Source organism: Psammomys obesus, unplaced genomic scaffold, assembly GCF_907164565.1.
Source record: "Psammomys obesus unplaced genomic scaffold, mPsaObe1.curated_primary_1811, whole genome shotgun sequence".
In the NCBI taxonomy this organism is placed as follows: domain Eukaryota; kingdom Metazoa; phylum Chordata; class Mammalia; order Rodentia; family Muridae; genus Psammomys; species Psammomys obesus.
The window spans coordinates 21,298,626-21,319,162 of NW_026596064.1; the positions used below are offsets into that span (position 1 = coordinate 21,298,626).

The 20,537-nt window shown below is 37.4% G+C and overlaps 1 protein-coding gene across 9 annotated transcripts in view; it reads left to right on the forward strand.

Annotated features, from left to right (window-relative positions):
• The window catches only part of Zbtb20 (zinc finger and BTB domain containing 20), a 767,676-nt gene that overhangs the window by 173,949 nt on the left and 573,190 nt on the right, over nucleotides 1–20,537 (forward strand). For all 9 annotated transcript variants that reach the window (XM_055624791.1, XM_055624790.1, XM_055624785.1 and 6 more), the window contains one exon: nucleotides 18,168–18,213. The gene's annotated coding sequence lies outside the window, so the exon portion shown is untranslated. The remainder of the gene's footprint in view (nucleotides 1–18,167; nucleotides 18,214–20,537) is intronic.

Below are 20,537 nucleotides of genomic sequence, written 5' to 3' on the forward strand. Positions count from 1 at the left end.
TCTTCTTCTTCTTCTTCTTCTTCTTCTTCTTCTTCTTCTTCTTCTTCCTCCTCCTCCTCCTCCTCCTCCTCCTCCTCCTCCTCCTCCTCCTCCCTCCTCCTCCTCCTCCATTTTAAACTCTGAAAATTTCTCCATTTTTGAAGGAAAATGCTAGTTTGGATTGTTAAAGCCTGCTTTGAGGAAGATATTTCCAGATTTACAAACCTGATTTTCAACCCACTTTCTCCTTTGTTATTTTGTATTACTTTGTATGCAAATTGATGAAGGTCCCTTCTTGTTATCCCCTGTCTGATAACTCTCAGAAGAGTGAAGGAAAATGGGGGTAAAGGGAGAAAAGTCACCCTAGATATAGAGTTCTTGCATCTAGCTCTTATTAAAGCTGCTCTTGAATGTGAGGAAGGGGAATTCAGACTGCTTCACTTGTTTATCTATCAGTAAATACTTCTTAAGCACCAACTCTGTTCCAGGCATAGACACAAATTTTGGTTCAAAATTTTGGTCCAAAATGATACCTGATTTAATGGAGGTTGCTAATTTGGAGAGATTTACTGTTTCCTAGGGTAACCAAATAAAAGAGAGCTCTAGTTAACATTCAGTAGGAGAAAACAGGATGTAAGAAAACTGAAGGAACAGTTTTTATATGTGCAAAATTCTTTCTTGAAGGAAAGAAGCAAACCTCAGTCTGAAGAATGGGAGACAGCAAAGCGGGTGGAGCATTTCATGCAGAAGTAATGGCTTAGTTGAGATCTGTAATGTGAATGGATGGGGAGTTTGTCTGAGAAGTCCCGGGCAATGTCAAAAGGAAGAGGGTACATTTTCTACACCTTTAATAAATGTAAAGGTGTAGAAAAACAGGGTTTCAGGAGGTCAATAGATACATCACATTCACATGTTAAGTATTTTAAATCTACTTGGAAGGGAACAAAGAAGGGTATGGATGCAGTCTATTCTTTTTTTCTTTTTATTAATTACAATTTATTCATTTTGTATCCCCCCTGTAGCTTCCTCCCTCCTCCCCTCCCAATCCCCCCTCCCTCTCCCTTTTCTACCCATATCCCTCCCCAAGTCCACTGATAGGGGAGGTCTTCCTCCCCTTTCTTCTGATCCCAGTCTATCAGGTCTCACCAGGACTGGCTGCATTGTCTTCCTCTGTGTCCTGGTAAGGCTGCTCCCCTCTCAGGGGGAGGTGATCAAAGAGCAGCCAATCAGTTCATGTCAAAGACAGTCCCTGTTCCCATCACTGTGGAACCCACTTGGACACTGAACTGGCATGGGCTACATTTGTGTAGGGATTCTAGATTATCTCCATGCATGGTCCTTGGTTGGAGTATCAGTATCAGAAAAGACCCCTGTGCCCAGTTTTTTTGGTTCTGTTGCTTTCCTTGTGGAGCCCCTATCTTCTCCAGGTCTTACTGTCTCCCACTTCTTTCATAAGATTCCCTGCACTCTGCCCAATCACCTGCATTGATACCCTGCAGGGTAAAGCTTTTCACAGGCTCCTGTCCTGTCCCCCATTTTCCCTTTCTTCTGATGTCCATCCTCTTAGCCTTTCTGAATGGGGGTTGAACATTTTATCCAGAGTCCTCCTTCTTGATTAGTTTCTTTAGGTGTACAGATTTTAGTATGTTTATCCTATATTATATGTCTAATATCTACTTATAAGTGAGTATATTCCATGTGTGTCTTTCTGCTTCTGGGATACCTCACTCAGGATGATCTTTTCTAGTTCCCACCATTTGCCTGCAAATTTCATGATTTCCTTGATTTTAATTGCTGAGTAGTATTCCATTGTGTAAAAGTACCACAATTTCTGTATCCATTCCTCAGTTGAGGAGCATCTGAGTTGTTTTCAGATTCTGGCTATTATGAATAAACTGAAATTTGTCTGACTCTCTCTTGTAATGCCTTCTCTCTCTATTTACCAATCAAGCCAAAGCTTCTTTATGTAGTATCTGAATCACAAGAAAAAAAAAAAAAGCTACCGGAGCTAATACCTTTGCTCTGATGGACATAGAATCATTTCAACTAGTGTCAGTTCCAACTCATGTGCAAGGCCAGCTCTGATTCAATAAAGGGGAAAGAGACTGCTCTAAATAAAACTACCATGAGTATGTGCGTAAATGTAGCTATATAGTGAACTCAACTATTACTAAGTAAAACAGTACTGCTGAGCTATTAGTTTGTTTTGTTGTTTTGTTTTGTCAACTTGATATATTCTAGATTTGGAAGACAAAGAACTGCAACTGAGAAAATACCCCCACCAGATTGGCCTGCAGGCAAGCCTGCAGGGCTATATTCTTTATCAATGATAGATATAGGTGGGCACAGCTCATTAGGAGCAGTACTACACATGGACAGGTGGTCCTGGGTTCAATAAGAAAGAAAGCTAAAGAAGCCATAAAGCAGCACTTCTCTATGGCCTCTACAAAAGTTCCTATCTCCATATTCCTGCTTCAAGTTCCTGCCCTGACTTCCTTCCAGGAGGACCTGGGACATGAAGTGTAAGTAAAATAAACCCTTTCCTCTCCAAGTTGCTTGTTGTGATAGCGCTTCACCACAACAATGGAGACACAAATTCGCTAGCCATATTCTAGAAATATGCCAAATAAACATTTGTGGTGTAAGCCACTAAGTTTTAGTATTTTGTCAATGAGATATAAAAAAAATGGGGGGGTGCTGTTAAAGGTAACATCAATAGGTTGTTACAATTGTACACTAGAAATGTCTCTCTCTAGAAACCTCTGGAAAACAGTATCCCACGTCTCTCAGTTACATCCTTTGATGTAACTGGCCAGTATTGCTAGGAAACTTATCCACTAACATGGAAAGAACTATTTATGTAACTTTCTTATAGTAATAATAGCTTTTCCACTATTTTATTATCCCACAATAGCTTTCTGGCAATTAAAGCCTTCAGAGAGGTAGACTCTCAAGTAAAGAGACACATAAATTTCAGAGACAAGGGGTGAGTTGGAGGGAAGAAAAAGAGCAGCAATCCAGGTAAAAATTCAGTTGGCAAGCAGGATCTGCCTTCTCCGCTCCAAGAGTATAAATGCTAATGTGAGGCACACCAGCTTAGAGACTCTAAGCATACTCAAAACCTCCAAGATGAACTGGCCCCCAAGTGTTCTTAAAATTGTACAAGATCCTCTATTTAATTGTGTTATTACTTTTGTAATGGTCATCTACTTCAAATCATCTCTTTTTTTTACATTTTCTATCCTACTACACCATCTTCAATGTGTCCGATAAAATATACAGCAAATAACTCTGCCGTCAACCTCAAGGAGAGAATGATGGTCATTAAATTAAGTATTCCTGCCACACTTAGAATAGACTGCTTCCTAATCAGAATAGCAGGACTTGGAAACAGAACTTTTACTGCTGGAAATCCTTAAGACCTAGCTTACATTAACAGGAACTCAAAAAAATGCCACTAGACAAAAGTAATCAGTAGTCTTCCCTAGCTTTTTAAAAATTAATTATTTTTATTAATTACAATTTATTCATTTTTATATCCCAGCTGTAGCCTCCTCCCTCATTCCCTCCCTATCCTACCTTCCTGCCTTTTCTCCTTCCATATCCCTCCCCCAGCCCACTGGTAGGGCCAGTCCTCTTCTCCTTCCATCTACCCTAGCCTACCCTACCCTCATCAGGACTGGCTGCATTGTCTTCCTCTGTATACTGGTAAGGCTGCTTCTCCCTCATGGGGAGATGATCAAAGAGCCAGTCACTGAGTTCATGTGAGAGACAGTCCCTATTCCCCTTACTAGGGAACTCACATGGACGTTGAGCTGCCATGGGCTACATCTGTGCAGGGGTTCTAGGTTATCTCCATGCATGGTCCTTGGTTGGAGTATCAGTCTTAGAAAAGACCCCCATGCCCAGATTTTTTGGTTCTATTGCTCTCCTTGTGGAACTCCTGTCCCCTCCAGGACTTTCTATCTCTCCCTTCTTTCATAAAATTCCCTGAACTCTGCCCAAAGTTTGGCTATAAGTCTCAGCATCTGCCTTAATATCCTGCTGGGTAGAGTCTTTCATAGGCCTGCATGAAATTTGCAGGCAAATGGGTAGAACTAGAAAAGATCATCCTGAGTCAGGAATCCCAGAAGCAGAAAGACACACATGGTATATACTTACTTATAAGTGGATATTAGAACTATAATATAGGATAAACATATTAAAATTTGTACACCTAAAGAAGCTAAGCAAGAAGGAGGACCCTGGGTAAGATGATCAATCCTCACTCAAAAAGGCAAATGGGGTGGACATCAGAACAAGGAGAAAACAAGGAACAGGACAGGAGCCTACCACAGAGGGCCTTCACCACGTTTTAAGTCTAAGAAACACATCAATGACCAGCCCAAGAAGATATCCTTCTTGGGGGTAATGGGGTGGACATCAGAAGAAGGAGAAAACAGGGAACAGGACAAGAGCCTACCACAGAGGGCCTTCACCAGGTTTTAAGTCTAAGAAACACATCAATGACCAGCCCAAGAAGATAGCCTTCTTGGGGGTAACCAATGCTGTCTAATTGTATTTATGGCCTTCTTAGAAGGAATTCAACTTAGCAAACCACCTGTGTCTGGTGAGGTCATGGACCCAGACAAAAAAAAAAAAAAACCCTCAAGTAGTACAGCTTCTAAGTGTCCTAGCACCTATCCTTCTTCCCAATGGTAATTGTAGTCTTCATCTCTCAGGAAAGAAACTCCTTTCAGCAGCAAACAGAGACTATTACAGAAAGCCACAATTGACCAAAATGCAGGTAACAAGTGACCTGGCCCCATTTACTTCATCAACAGTGCAACCCCTATACCTAATGGTCTGAGAAACATCACAGAAGAAAGATGCAGGAAACAAGAGCCAGAGAACAAGGATGCTTTCTGTGAAATAGTGACATGTAGACATGACAGGGATGCTTACCCACAAAGTATCTGTACTATGGTTGTCTAAACAAGACCTTCATAATGAGCATACAGTCAACATGCCAATAGGGATTGGGTACATTTTATAACCCCCACCCTAAAATGAAGAACTACCAGGTAGTATGGCTGTTGAGGGGTGAAGAATCAGTTGGATTTGGATTCCTGATAGGTTATCAAATCCTAAATGGTCATCTCTAAACACCTGTATATGTACGCAATATTAAATGGACTTATGTATACACACATACACTCAAACACACACACTTTTTATGATGAATCCAGAATTATATACATTTTATACATATATGTGTATATAAAGATACACATATAAATATAAATTTAAATATACACATATACATATAATTACACACATTCATATAAGAGATGAAAGAAGCAAGGGGACTATTTGGTGGAGGAAAGCGGCTAGCAAGAGAGGAGGTGCAAGACAAGGGAAAGTAGTAGATATGTGAGCATGCACAGGTACTGTGATAGGCCTATGTGATGGCTTGAATAAAAACAGCAGCCCCTACACACATATACTGGGATCATAGATTCGAATGTTTGGTCACCAGGCAGTGGCAGTATTTGAAAGGATCGGAAGGTGTGACCTTGTTGGAAGAAGAGTCCAACTGGGAGTGGGTTTTGAGGTTTCAAAAGCCCATGATAGGTGCCACCTATAAATCATGATGTAAAGCTCTTGGTCCAGGACCATGCTCACCTGTGTGGGCATGTGTGTCACCGTGTTCTTAGCTGTTATGATAATGGATTATCTTTCTTAAATTGTATGTAAACCCTCAATTAAATGCTTCTTTAAAATAAGAATCGCTGGGGTTGTGGTGTCTTTTCACAGCAATATTACAGTGACTAGGACAACAGAAATGAGAATTTCATAATGAAACATACAAACTTGGTATGAAACTAAAAAAAAAACAAGGTGAAAATGTAAAGATTAGATTACTACTGAAATACACAATAAACTCAACAGTAAATAGAAAACCTTTAGCAAAGTGTGTAGTAGGGGGTAAATAACTTATAGTTCTTGCTGCTTGCTACTTTTCCTGAATTCTTTACTACCATGGGTTTCTTTTACTCATTATTATGAATAATTTTCACTCATAATTTCTTTATTTGTTATTGTTTGTCTTTTGGTTTGTTGTTATTGTTTTGTTGTAGAGACAGGATCTCACTGTGTAGCACTGATCATTGCTTGTTTTGGAACTTGCTATAAAGACCAGCCTGGTCCCTGTATCTCATAGAGATCTTTCTGTCTCTGCCTCCTAAAGGCTGGAAATAAAGGCATGCATTATCACTCCCAGGCCCCTTCTGTGGGTTTAATGTGAGTATTATGTGTTTTTTTTTTTGTAAGAATAAGATAATTTATTGTTTTCTGTGGTTCAATGTTTATAATATCAATCTTAACTAATTTTCATAGGTCATCAGAATTTAAAATCTTTTTTAAGGTTTTTTTTTATTAATTACACTTTATTCATTTTGTATCCCCCCATAAGCCCCTCCCTCCTCCCCTCCCGATCCCACTCTCCCTCCCCTTTCTGCATGCATGCCCCTCCCCAAGTCCACTGATAGGGGAGGTTCTCCTCTCCTTTCTGATCTTAGTCTATCAGTTCTCATCAGAAGTGGCAGCATTTTCCTCTTCTGTGGCCGGGTAAGGCTGCTCCCCCCTCAGGGGAAGGTGATCAAAGAGCAGGCCAATCAGATTATGTCAGAGGCAGTCCCTCTTCCCATTACTAGGTAACCCACTTGGACACTGACCTGCCATGGGCTAGGGGTTCTAGGTTATCTCCATGAATAGTCCTTGGGCCGGGCAGAGTGAATGGAATTTTATGTAAGAAGTGGGAAATTTTATGTAAGAGCTGGAGAGGACAGGAACTCCACAAGGAGAGCAACGGAACAAGAAAATTTGAACACAGGGAACTTCCCAGAATTTAAAATCTTAGTGACTTTGTACAGTATAATTTGTCAACGTATTATATATCAGCATTATATTATTATTTATTTAATATTAGTTACAGTTTATTAACTTTGTATCCCAGCTGTATCCCCCTTCCTCAGTCCCTCCCAACACCACCCTCCCTCCCTCCTCTCCTCCTTGCCCCTTTCCAAGTCCACTGATAGGGGAGGACCTCCTCCCCTTTCATCTGACCCTGGTTTATCAGGTATCTTCAGGGCTGGCTGCAATGTCCTCCTCTGTGGCCTAGCAGGGCTGCTCCTCCCTCAGGGGAGGGAAGGGGGGTCAAAGAGCCAGCCACTGAGTTCATGTCAGAAATAGTCCCTGTTTCCCTTACTAGGATACCCACTTGGATACTGAGCTACCATGGGCTACATGCGAACAGGGGTTCTAGGTTATATCTATACATGGTCCTTGGTTGGAGAAACAGTCTCATAGAGGACGCCAGTGCCCAGATATATTTGGTCCTTTTGGGGCTCCTGTAGTACAGATTTTCTAACTCTTTTTCAGCGACTTACACTTTTCCATAAGACTGCTTTCATTTAGTATTAAAACAACTTTAATATTTAGTTTAAATAATTAGGGGATGTAATTAAACCTTCATTTAAAAGCCTAAAAGTTCTGTCCTTTTTCCTTTTTAATGTTGCTGCTTGTAGCTTGTTTTCATTCACTTATCTTTTTCTGCTTTTACATTTCCTGGTGTTCTTTTACTCTAAGTTTTATAACATTTTGATAATTTCGGCTCTGTTCTTTCTTTTAACATAAATTTAAAACTACATGTCTTTGCCTAAGATTGTATTATTAGCATCCTGTGAGCCTTTGTATATATTGTCTTTGTCATTCTGTTTTATAAGTAGTGAATATTCAGGTTTTTTGTTCATCTTAAATCTGTAAATTCCTCAAAATTCTAATATTCAAAGTCCCCATTATTGTAGGTTTGGTAGAGGACATACTTCTGTTCAGGTCCAAGGTTAATTGTGCAGAATGGAAGACAGAAGTACTTCAGTTCTTTGTTTTGTATTGAGACTTACTTTCTTGTTTTGACATGAGGTCAGTTCTAAATTTTCATGTGTTTCTGGAAGGCACAAATATTTTATAATTATTAGATACAAAGCTACATTAGAGCTTTAATTTGTTAATTAGATTATTGAGTTGTTAAATTACCGTTACTTTTTTATTGGCTACTTGGCAATTGATTATACAAGTACAGTAAAAAAAAAGGTTTATTATGATGTGAAATTTGCATTGTTTGTTATATATTTTTTCCACTAATGACCAGTAAAAATTTTAATACTTTTAACACAAAGGCATAAACAGTAGGAATAACAGAGTAACTAAAAATCTGAAAATCACCTTTAATCAGGATAATGACTTCCCATGGACAAACAGGTAGGGAAGTATATAAATTCTAACTATACCACTCTGTGGCCTGTTTTTCTTCCCTTTTTGGTCTTGGCCTATTCCATAAAGAGTTAAATAATAAAATTTTTATATGTATAAATAAATAAATCTTAAACATTATGTTTGTTATATTTTATCTTTGCTATTAGATTGTACTTTGTTGATGAATTATATCATGTCTGTCTTTATTCCTTAATAATGTTTTTTACTGAGAATGTGGAGCTGAACATTAATCAAGCTACCTCTGGTTTCTTATTAGTTCATGAGAACATTCTGTCTCATGTGTTTTAGTTATGATTATTGTCAGTAGTGTTTTACAGCATTTAACACAAGTAGTTGATCAGAACATATTTGGCTTTTGTGTATTTGATCACTTGCATGCTTCATTACTATTAAATTATTTTATATTTTCTGTTCTTTTCAATTTTAAATTTTTATTATGAACTATTGTGGGGAAATGTGTTAGAAGGTTATGGGGGGTTAGAAAAGGAGAAATGGGATATGGATATGATCATGTTTTATTGTATAATGTATGAAATTCTCAAAAGATAAAACATAACTAGGTACTCAGGATGATCTTTTCTAGATCCCACCATTTGCCTGCAAATTTCATGATTTCCTTGTTTTTCATTGCTGAGTAGTATTCCATTGTGTAAAAGTATACAATTTCTGTATCCATTCCTCTGTTGATGGACATCTGGGTTGTTTCCAGGTTCTGGCTATTATGAATAAAGCTGCTATGAACATGCTTGAGCAAATGTCCTTGTTGTGCACTTGAGCTTCTTTTGGATATATGCCTAGGAGTAGTATAGCTGGATCTTGAGGAAGCACTATTCCTAATTGTCTGTGAAAGTGCCAGATTGATTTCCAAAGTGGTTGTACAAGTTTACATTCCCACCAGCAGTGGAGGAGGGTTCCCCTTTCTCCACAACCTCTCCAGCATGTGTTGTCACTTGAGTTTTTAACCTTTGCCATTCTGATGGGTGTAAGGTGAAATCTCAGGGTAGTTTTGATTTGCATCTCTCTGATGGCTAAGGACATTGAGCATCTCTTTAGGTGTTTCTTTGCCATTTGATATTCCTGTACAGAGAATTTTCTGTTTAGCTCTGTACCCCATTTTTTAATTGGATTGCTTGATTTATTGCTTTTTAATTTCTTTAGTTCTTTATATATTTCAGGATATCAGCCCTCTGTCAGATATAGGGTTGGTGAAGATCCTTTCCCAGTCTGTAGGCTGTCGTTTTGTTCTGATGACTATGTCTTTTGCTTTACAGAAGCTTTTCAGTTTCATGAGGTCCCATTTATTGATTGTTGCTCTTAAAGCCTGTGCTTTTGATGTTCTGTTCAGGAAGTTGTCTCCTGTGCCAATGAGTTCCAGGCTCTTCCCCACTTTTTCTTCTAACTGATTTAGTGTATCTGGTTTTATGTTGAGATCTTCGATCCACTTGGACTTTAGTTTTGTGCAGGGTGATAAATATGGATCTATTTTCTTTTTTCTGCATGTAGACTTCCAGTGGGACAGTTGTTGAAGATGCTGTTTTTTTTTTTTTTTGTTTTGTTTTGTTTTGTTTTGTTTTCCATTGAATGGTGTTGGCTTCTTTGTCGAAAATCAAGTATTCATAGGTGTTTGGGTTTGTTTCTGGGTCTTCTATTCACTTCCATTGATTCACCATTCTGCTTCTATGCCAATACCATGCCGTTTTTATTACTTTGCTCTGTGGGACAGCTTGAGATCAGGGATGGAGATGCCTCCAGATGATCTGCAGAAAGACACACGGTATATACTCACTTATATCGATAAACATACTAAAATATGTGCACCTAAAGAAGATAAACAAGAAAGAGGACCCGGAATAAGATGATCAATCCTCACTTAGAAAGACAAATGGGATGGACAGGGGAAGTAGGAGAAAACAAGTAACAGGACAGAAGCCTACCACAGAGGGACTCTGAAAGACTCTACGTAGCAGTGTATCAAAGTAGATGCGGGAGACTCATAACCAAACTTTGGGCAGAGTGTAGAGAATCATATGAAAGAAGGGGGAGGCAGTATGACCTAGAGAGAACAGGAGCTCCACAAAGATAAAATATATCAGGGCACGGGGGCCCTCTATGAGACTGTTTCTCCAACCAAGGACCACATATGGATATAACCTAGAGCCCCTGCCCAGATGTAGCCCATGGTAGCTCAGTAACCAAGTGGATACCCTAGTAAGGGGAACAGGAACTATTTCTGACATGAACTCAACGACTGGGTCCTTTACCTCCCCCCCTTCCTGAGGGAGGAACAGTCTTGCTAGGCCACAGAGGAGGACATGGCAGCCAGTCCTGGAGATACTTGATAAGCTAGGTCAGATGAAAGGGGAGGAGGGAGGAGATAAGAGAAGGAGGGTGGGATTGGGAGGGAATGAGAGAGGGGGCTACGGCTGGGATACATAGTAAACAATCTGTGATTAATATAAAAATAAAAAAAATTAAACATAACTAAGTATATTTTTACTCTGTTGTAGTATTTGGGTTTTCCTAGTATCTTTCATCTGATATTTAAAATTGTATATTTCATTTTAATTTTCCACCTGAAATTAATTGCCTTTAAGTATTTAATAATCCAACATGCCATCATTCTTTCAAACTACATCAAAATGTGGAAGTTTTCATTTTGGGCACATCACAGTGTTATATAGTGTTTTTCTTTGGTTCTTTTCTCCCATTTTTAACCCTAACCCTTGTTTAAGGTTCCCTGATGTTGCTTCTTTTCTGGTGATTTTCAGGAGCGTGGGTTTGACTGACAGTCCCTGACTATATGCATCTTCTCTCAGCTTCACATTCTGTATTATGATGTTTAACCATTGAATAAACTGAGGTTATGTACAGCGACAAAGTCAGTAAGAACTAGCAATCTATTTCCTTGTGCTTTTAAGGCTCAAGTTACTGAATAATTAGCAAGATAACACATTCGTATTCCTAGTTTTTATTTTCCCACCCACTATTCTGGATTTCATTTATTTATTTCAATATATATCTTTGTATACCATTAATGAATGGCTGTGATAAGAAAACTTTGATCTTTATTAGAAACATGATTTTTACTTGCTTGATAATATATTTTGGCTGAGTATATAATTTTGAAGTGCTGGGACACTATCTTGAACTTGTATAGGTGTTATGTGTGCTTCCACAGTCTCTGTAAAATCCTGTGTGTACCAGTCCTGTTGTTTCTTTGGAGTCAGCTACTACCTCTAGACCTTAGTACTTTATCATCCTCTTCCACATAGAACCCTGACCCTGGAGGGGAGGGGTGTGATGATGACATCCCACATCGGTATGAGTGTTCCATAATCTCTTGCCTTTTGTGCTTTGACCAGTTGTTTGTCCCTGGGCTAATGCCTGTCTACTGCAAACTTCACTAATGAGAGTTGGGAAATTCCACTGATAATTAGGAGCCATTTTATTGTTGTGTTCCTTTATCAAAACAATAGTATTTGGCTTTTCTCCTAAGCTCATAACCTATCTAGTCCCAGGTTCTTGGCACTTTAGCAATGTCAGATATGGGTTCCATCTTATGAAGTGAGCTTTTCTCCATTTGGGCTACTGTTGCACCAGTGTATCTTGTAGACAGGTTGCTGCTGTAGGTCACAGGGTTTCTTGCTGGGTGATATTGATGTGTACTTTTCTCCTACAGTAGCTTGTGGAGTATCTTCTAGCACTATGAACACTTGTTAGTTAGGGTGAAGCTTCTAGTTGGTCTTGAGTTCTCCCTTTTGGATGATGTAATACGTTATTCTCAGCTACACGGCCTTACCATCTTATTGTAACAATCAATAGCCTTAGCAATAGCTGGTGGTATTAAGAGAAGTCCATGGGATCCCTTTGGCCAATTCACCAAAATATTAGCTTTTTGTCATTGTAGATTTTACTTAGTGTCATAAGATGTCTAGTTGGGGCATTAGCTCTCCTATTATATGGTGACTCCATTTAAATTCTTTCTGTTATTAGTACAAAGTGGCAGCCTATGGGGGAGTGGGAAGGGCTAGTACCTAGAATATATTAAGATCTAGAAAAACAACTGAACACCTAAGACAAAAAATCAAAACCAATTAGAAAATGGTACCGAACAAAGGAAAGAGTTCTCAAAAGATGAAACACAGTGGGTGAGAAACAAAGAAATGTTAAAAAGACTTAGTTATTAGGAAAATGAAAATTAAAAATACTTTACCATTGTATCTTTCCTTTGCTACAGTGGCCAAAATCAATGAAACATATATGCACACATGCTAATGAGGATTCTGGGAAAGGAGTACACTTTCTTATTGCTTGTAGGAGTACAAACTTGTACACCTGCTATGAAGATTAGTGTGGTGGTTCCTCAGGAAGCTGGGGATAGATCGACTTCAAGATCTACCCTACTAGTCCTGAGCATATCCAAAGATCTCTAATCTAACAACAGAGATACTTATTCATGTTCATTGCTGCTTTCTGTATAATAGCCAGAAGTTAGAATGTACCTGTATCAGCTGACAAATGGTCAATGAAAATGTGGTACATTTTCATAATGTAATATTATTTATCTGTTAAGAAAAATGAATTTATGAAGTTTTCAGATAAATGGATGGTGCTAGAAACAATCATCCTGAATAGGACAGTCTAATAGACCTCAAAAGACTAATATTTCATGTTTTGTCTTATATATGGATATTATTTTTAATCTTTTGATATTTGTGCTATTGACCTAGTAATGGACCCAGATGGAGAAGAGGATCTCCCCAAAAGGGGAGGGGGATGTGTTTTTATGGAATGGCAAAAGTGAATATAGAATAGGGGAATTACATGAGGAGAGTAACTGGAAAGCAAGGTAAATGAGGGAATGTGGGGAGGGACAATAACACTAAAGGCCTTTTGAGAAATCATGAAACCTGCCAGTGCTATTCTTGAATACAAGGGCATCTCGTCTCCTTCCATTGTGCCTCCATCGCTAATCTCACATCTGTGTCAGTCTCTTTTGGGTCATAATCCTTCTGCCATGATCTTGGTATTGTCTTTCTCTAAGAATTTATTGAGTTATACATCATGTGTTTGATATTTAATATCTTTCAAGTTTGGATTAATCACTTGAGATAGTCATTTTCGTGTTCAATTTCTCATTCTCAATTAATAGGTATATGATAGGAAGATGGTCTTTCAGTCCTGAAAGGTTAAATTTAGCTTAGTAACTTAGAAACGTAAGTATGATTTTTCTTTTTTAAAAATTTATTTATTATATGTGCAATGTTATGTCTTCATGTACACCTGCATGCCAGAAGAGTGCGCCAGATCTTTTTATAGATGGTTGAGCCACCATGTGGTTGCTGGGAATTGAACTCAGGACCTCTGGAAAAACAGCCAAGTATGACTTTTCTAAGTTTACTAAGCAATTTTTACTTTTCATAGAAATTTGCTTTTAAATAATAAGATAAGTAAGACACTTCAGTTTTCAAAATTACTATTGGCTTTATTGATAATTAAATAATATAACAATAATGTAATGTAATAACAGTAATAACAAGTAATCAAATTCTCTGGTGATTACAGGAGAAACATATATATATATTAATCAGGTTTTGAATTACATTGTATCAGTGACTTCTCAAAAGAAGACATATTTAAAATGTTAATAATATTTTGTCCTGTTGGTTTTCAGTTTGTTTTGTTGTTTGGTTTTTGTTTTTGTTTTTATTTCAGTTGGTTAATTTTGAGAGAGAGAACTTGAAGTTGAGTAGATTAGGGAGGTGGGAGTATTGGGGAGAGTTGGGAGAGAAGAAACATTATTAGAATATATTGCATAATTTTTTTTCATTTTTCTTTATTGAAACTAGATTCTTTCCTCATATATCGTAATTAGCGTTTCCACATCCTCTACTCCTCCCATCTTCCCCAACTCCCCTCTCTAGATCCACTCCCTCTCTGTCTCTCTTTAGAAAAGAAGAGGCTTCTAAGAGATAGCAACCAAACACGACGAAGTAAAATATAATAAGATAAAGGAAAATCATCATATCAAGCTTGGACAAGGCAGTCCAACAGAAGGAAATGAATCCCAAGAGTGGGCACAAGAATCAGAGATCCACTCATTCTCATATACTCAGGAGTTCCATCAAAATACTAAGCTGAAAGCTATAATATACACACAGAGGACCTGATCCAGACATGTGTAGGTGCTGGGCTTGCTGCTTCAGTTCCCTTATCAGCCTTGCTTAGTTGATTCAGAGGGCCTTGTTCTTCTGGTGTCCTCCTTCCCTTCTGTCTTTTACATTCTTTCTGCCTCCTTTTCCACCGAGTTCCCTGAGTCCGAGGGGAGGGATTTAATAGAGATACCTCATTTAGAAGCTCTCTCTGCATTATCTAGTAGTGGGTCTCTGCATCTTTTCTCAGCTGCTGCTGAAGGAAGCCTCTTTGATGATGACTGAAGAAGGCACTGATCTATGAGTATAGCAGAATATTGTTTTGAGTCATTATATTGAAAAAAATTAATCAGTGCCGTCTATTTTCTAGTTCTTAGTCATACAAGTGGTAGCTGGAATGAGCTCTGTCTTTTGGAGTGTGCCCTAAGTCAAATCAGATATTAGTTGGCCACTCTCACAAGTTCTGTGTCACAGGTCTCCCCTTTACAGTAGATTTTACTGTCTTTTTCTTCAGTAATAGGAATAATGCTTACAGTGCTTACTCTAGATTGGGTCAGTATTTCTTTGATCTCCTTTTATGTTTTTAATTTTGTTTTGTGGTTATTAGTATTTTTATGGATTGTTCCATGTAAAATATTCACTGAACATCTAGTTCTGTATCCAACTGCCTCTTGGATCAGTTTTTGGTTACAGAATGCTTGCACAGTAGGCTGTCTTTACTTCCTGGATTTGTGTTTAGTTTAGTTCCTTAGCTTATAATAAGATATCCTCTCTCTTTTCATGCAACTGTGATGCTACTATCAGGGCCCAGTAAAGAATTACTTATTTTATACACTGAGCTTATTACTTTATATGCCTACAGAAGGAAGCACCATAAATCCTCTAGGGTAGGTAGCATGATCATCATTTTAAATACAGGGAATACTTAAGTTGCCTGAGATCTGATTGTCTCTAGTGCTGAATTGTAAGCACTTACTCATCATCCTACATGGTAACTCTGCTTCCCAGAACTCCATAAGCCTGGATTAGGGAGCAGTGGTCAAAGAAGTTGCTGTTTTCATATGTGTCACCACTTCTCCATGATGTACCCCATTGACATCAACCTTGTTACTATTCTGTAACACTGGCTTCAGAGAGAATAAACTTATGACTGACCAGAAACTGACCAGCTATGGAGAGACTCTATTAACTATATCAACTTTATCTGTCTAGCAGAAATAGTCTATCCTAATTCCTTTTCTTTCCCTGGTGATGTTGTAATAGCAGTGCCTTCAAGAAGGATTAACAAGTAACTAACTTATTTACTTAACTGGCTGATAAATAACTCTAGTCTGTTAATAATTGGCAGTGTGTTTCATGTAGCTTTGCAGAATTGGCAAAGCTACATGAAACAAGCAAGAGGCAGTCTTGCACACCTCACACTCTAGATGGGGTCAGTATTTCTTTGATCTCCTTTTATGTTGTATCACCATTACAAATAAGCGTATCCCACAAATATAAATGTAAATACTAATTTATTAATACATTTTGTAAGTGATGCATACTGATGAGTGTAAAGTTTCAGTCAATGTTACCTTTACATAAGTTTTCACTCCACAATAGAAAAGAATAAATGTGCCATATGCTTTCTTCTTCTAAAATGTACCAGTCCTCTCAGAAATACCTTGGGCTTTGTTATATTTTTACCTTTATTTAAACCATGCCTTTGTATGTTTAGTGCTTTTAGGTGGTTGGCACTATGGGGATGTGTCCTACTCTGTCTTTCATCACATAGTGGTGATAAATGCATCACCTTGTACACAGTAGATGCTCACTGAATGTTGCTGGCTTAGTGAATAAATTAGTCTGTACTAGATACAACAGATTTTCAGTCCTGAGTTGTTCTTGCCATCATTTCACTCTGCATAATTTAAAAAGTTTTACTAAGATGATTAAAAATGTGTTATTGAATTACTGTGTAGATCCTAAAGTAATGGGATGAAAAAGACCCTGTGTGTACCCCGATGAGGAGGCAGAGTGTTCTCTCTGTAGGCACACCTAGTGGATTTTATGTGTGGTTGAATTAATTTATTTCTCAAGGAAAAGTTAGGTTCATGATTTCCATATGGAACTTTATAATTTTTCTTTTACATCTTCTTATCAGTTAATATTTTACTAGTATAAAAGTAAATAATATAAATATAATATAAATGTGTAGGTATAAATGTTTATTGCTGATAACTAGGTGTCTATTAACCTAAGCAGAATATACTTTAAAGAGTTGATAGTCTTATTCAGATCTAATATCTTGGTATTTATATGTATGTATTCTATTTTTGTAGTCCTCAGTGTCATACTCCCTATGTAATTGACATTATACATGCTTATATAAAATATTATTATAATACACATTTGAAGATTTCCATAAATTTAAACTGTGTAAGGTACATTGTGAGTTTCAGAGAAATATTAATTTATATGGATGCGATATACATTACTTTTTCTTTCGTTAGGCATTTAAGTTTCTTATAATTTTCCAGTGCCATACAATTATCTTTTATATTTTATTTACTTACTTACTTATTTATGTGTGTGCATGTGTGTATGTTGGAACTGGAGTCAAGGCACATGTGTAGGTCAGAGGACAACCGAAGGAGTCAGTTCTTTCCTTCCACTATATGGATCCCAAGGATCAAATTCTGCCAGTGTTGCCTTAGAATTGGCAACAAATGTCTTTACATACTGACCCATTTCACCCATCCTTAAAATTATCTTTTAACATAGATTTCTGTTTGTTTCCTATAATGCGAGTAGGTGCCTAGACCTAAACCTATTGAGCAAAAATTTCAAATGTTGACTTCTAGATACCTACATACAGTAAATTTTATGTATGATGTTATTTTACTGAGCCCTAATAAAAGTCATCACCTACACACACCTTTGAGCAAGGTTTACTGAACTTAACATGCTGCTATTATCAGCTATGCTTAGATGTGCATAAATGCTTTATTTTGCATTCAGAAAGAATTATGAAACTTTTAGTTTGGAACATTTAGCTTTTTTAGTATTTGGCCTTTTTGTTACAATGCATCTTCCATCCACAGTCAGGTTTTTTCAAGTGTGATTGTTATTCTTTCATCTGGGCTTTCGTGATCCTAGGTATCCGTGTCTGCTTTATTGGTAGTGTGCCAGTGTGTTGGCCGGGACACTATACAGTATGCTGCATGTGGTGAGCAGTCCTAATGACAGACTCAGCCTTGAACTGATTTCTTGTAACAAAGTAAAGGAGCATTCCGAGTTTTATTTCTGCATTTTCTGTGAACTGCTCTGTGGAAGCCCTTTTCCTGCTTATCAGTGTTGTAGCAGAGTGAGTGCAGATGAACTGGAGGAGTTTTATTTCAGAGAGCAGCAGTCATTTGTATTAGCAAGGCATTAGTCCTGGAAGAACACCAAGAAAAAAAATCATTTTTAAGTGTTTTCCTCTTCCTCTAGTGAGAACATTTGCATTGCAGAGGCCATGGTGAGTCTCAGTCCCTTGATGAGGTACTCTGTGCATTCCTTCATATATTTGACTTTAGGGTGGTCTGAAATACCTGTGGGTCATATAAATAGAAACAACTCCATGTTCTTCACACACTATAGTGTTTCCTACTTTTTTGCAGAAATTGTTCCTATAAATTCTGATTTTTGCTTTGGTTTGATTAATTTTTAATCAGATGACATCTTTGTTTTACATTTCAGAGTACCTGATAAATTACAAGTCTGTTTGTGCTATATAGCTGCACAGGTATGTATCTGAATTACCTAAGGCTATATCTATCTATCTATCTTTCTTTCTATCTATCTATCTATCTATCTATCTATCTATCTATCTATCTATCTATCCATCCTGTCAAAAGTTATTACGTCTTATTAAAATTGCTTATACATGTCATAATATATAAATGTTAATTTTTTGATGACTTATAAATATTGACAGTTGCAAAGAACTGCACTTTGTACAAATATTGCATTGCAGTTCACTGTAAGACTCAGATACACATTTCTAAGATTTGATGAGGTAGAAGAATTTCAGTTATAAAGCATTCATCGGTGAAGATTAGAGAGTATTTTATAGAACTGTACTGTTAAAGCAACTGGTCTGTGAGGTCAGACCACTGAAGAACCAGTGTCTTTGCAACATTGCTGTTTTATTATCAAACGTTATTGATGTTTTTGAATTTGTATTTGTGGAGGTTGCTTTGGGTAAGGAGTGGCTGTAGGCATTCTTCACTGTCTCAGGCACCAGATAAAAGAAGAGGTGGAGGGGATGTTTACACATGTTTAAAATTTCAGCCATGCGGTGTGCGGTTCCTGGGCAACAGGAAGGAATTCTCCAAAGCTTGGTTGCACCTGCTTAGTTGTTGCACACATCTGTGTCATATGAGTGGAAACACAGAAAAGCTTGTCAGCAGTTTGCCTGTGCTGTTGTGTATTTGTGTTTTGTGTAGTCTTTAGTTGGAAAGATAAGAGATGTAGACTTTGGACTGTTACATTGGTCTAACATAACACTGCTTATAGTGCCGAAATATTTTATTTAGTTCTTTGTTTATGTGTCTCAAATATTTTAGGTATATCCTGACTACCTTAGCTAATGTAAATGTTCTATACCCCAAACACTGTGCTGATAATTTTTGTCCTAGGACAGACATTTTGTGTTTGGCTTGATTTCACCATGTTGGCAGCCCCACTATGTGGGGCTGGATGTAGTTATTGATCCATTTAGCTGAACAGATTTGAAAGCATTTGGCTATTAGTGGACACATGGGGCACATTCAGAAAATGTAAGAGTATATTGTAAGAAGATTTTACTTGTGCATGTGTGTCTCCTGCAGTTGGCCTTGAAGAGATGGGGAAAGAAAGTGAAAATTAAGTAGTAAATTCTAGAAGAGGGGCTAAAATACACATGAAGTTTTAAGGCTGCTACATTATCATTTAATCAAATCTAGTTCCTTGGTGTTTCTCCAGAGTTATTGGTAGTGGCATTAAGTTTCTTTTGTTAAATGCTATATTTATGTTCTGACAAATTAGAATATCTTTAAGAGTTTGAATTATTATTGAATTTACTTAGGTGAAGTTTTATAAGTGAAATACAGCTATAATTTTATATAAAGGTATTTAATTAATTTATTCACTTGTCCCAAATTCCTGATATTGAAAACTTGTTCAAATGGCTTGGTTATTCTTAACATATTAGAAACTATAGGGATTTTTTTCATGAGAATTTAGTAACACAAATCTTAAGTCTTAGAACTGCTGTATTTTTCCTTCAATTAGCATACATTGAATCTGGTTTTTAAATAATAATTCATTATCACATGGCCTGAACTAACATTTTGGGAAATAGGAAAATAGACACAAAGGGAGTAGCAGAGTGCCTGTGGCTGCTTAACACAGTACCGTTTACATAGTAGTTGGTCAAGACATGTTGAATGAATTCATATAGAATAACACATCTGGCATTGTGTTATAAGCAGAGGACTGTGCCCTAGAGACATGTGACCTGTTAATGCCTTTTGAGTAAATATTGACGAGCTTTACTTTACCTTTCATATTGCCAGCTAGATAGAAACAAAATAATGATAAATCTTGTTTCTAAAAACAAGTGACGATGTAAAACCTATCCATTTTCATTGTCACAGATCAATAATTAAAATGCCAGTATTTGCTTTATACAGATTCTTATTGACTATGAGCAAAGTATTTTTATTCTCCTTGTTATACAGACAAAGGAAGAGGCATCCATACTTAAGTTTCTTGTCATACTGGAAGCTCTGGAGCATAGTGATAAGCAAACCCTCTTTTAGATGATCCAGGCCTCAGCCTTCTATACCCACTGTGCTCCCGCCTTGGTCATTGCTAGCTCACAAACTTCACAGAAAGAAAATGTTGACTTTTCCTTGGGTCAGGTAAGATCAGAACATATTAAGAATGCATAGTTGTCTTACTAAGCAGAAATAATGGACCCTGTATTTACTATATACATATTTATAATTATGGTTCCTATTCACCACTAAATCCCAACTGCAAATACACAACAAAGGTAAAGTCAAAACAGAACAGCTAAGACTT